The sequence below is a fragment of the Corvus brachyrhynchos genome, unplaced genomic scaffold (genome assembly GCF_000691975.1).
Source record: "Corvus brachyrhynchos isolate BGI_N302 unplaced genomic scaffold, ASM69197v1 scaffold56, whole genome shotgun sequence".
Classification (NCBI taxonomy): Eukaryota; Metazoa; Chordata; class Aves; order Passeriformes; family Corvidae; genus Corvus; species Corvus brachyrhynchos.
The window spans coordinates 9,985,463-9,986,357 of record NW_008238664.1 but is presented as its reverse complement, the minus strand read 5'-3'; the positions used below and the strand labels follow the sequence as shown (position 1 = coordinate 9,986,357).

Here is an 895-nt window from a genome sequence, read left to right as displayed (position 1 = left end):
TGATTTTTAACATGTTATTTCCCTTGATTTAAGTTGTTGCACCGTGTTGCATTGCTCTTGTACTTTGCTATCCATGTGAGGTTCAGCTCGGGAAGATGGCCAGCGAGTGTCCAGTGAGCTACTGCACCCCACCAGCCCCTCAGCCCCCAATGAGCCCAGCCAGAGGCGCCCAAGGCTCCCCTCCACAGTGACCTCAGTCCCAGCATGGTGGGACAAAGGCGGCCGTCTCTCCAGGGGCCAAAGGCCGTCACCATCCTCCGGGATGGTGAAGCACCGCTCGTAAGGGGTTCATAAGCATCTCTCCTGTGCCTCACGGGGAAACGCGGGGATATTTTGGCCCAAGCAGCTGGGGCGGCCGGCGGGAAGCTCCTCCCCAGGGGTGTAGCACAGGAAGGGGTGGCGGTCGGGGGAGTCGGGGAGCTCCCTGCGAGCCGGCGGAGTCCCCGCTGCCCGCTTTACTATGCGTGTGTCTTGTGTTACAGCCATGCTGCACATCGGCGGCCAGAGCGAGGGGCGCGGGGAGGAAAAGGCTGTTTACACAGACTGCAAACCGCCCGGGGAATAGTGCGGGAGAGGAAGTGAGCCGGGCCGCTGTCTGACTGCCCCGGCTTCCTGCTCGCTCCCTCACACGGGCAGGCGCTCACACACACACACACCGGCCCAAGGGGAAAAAAAAAAAGAAAAAAGGGAAAACAAAATCAGGATCTCATTACTAGAGCAACAGAGCGCCTGCAGAAGACTGTCAGCATGGAGAACCAGGGAATTTTACTCAGCTCCCTCTAGACTACCCGGAGAGAGCGGAGAAGTCCCTCAGCCGCTGGGTAGGTAAAAGTGCTTCTGCCCCCGCCCCGGCTCCCGCAAAGTTTCGGGGGGCTGCGGGCAGGGAGGGGAGGCC

General features: G+C 60.4%; 1 protein-coding gene across 1 annotated transcript in view; it reads left to right on the top strand.

Annotated features, from left to right (window-relative positions):
- The first annotated feature begins 404 nt into the window (after window positions 1–404).
- Window positions 405–895, top strand: part of ELK3 (ELK3, ETS transcription factor) — a 35,752-nt gene continuing 35,261 nt past the window's right edge. Inside the window, exon 1 of the mRNA XM_008636554.2 lies at window positions 405–821. The gene's annotated coding sequence lies outside the window, so the exon portion shown is untranslated. The remainder of the gene's footprint in view (window positions 822–895) is intronic.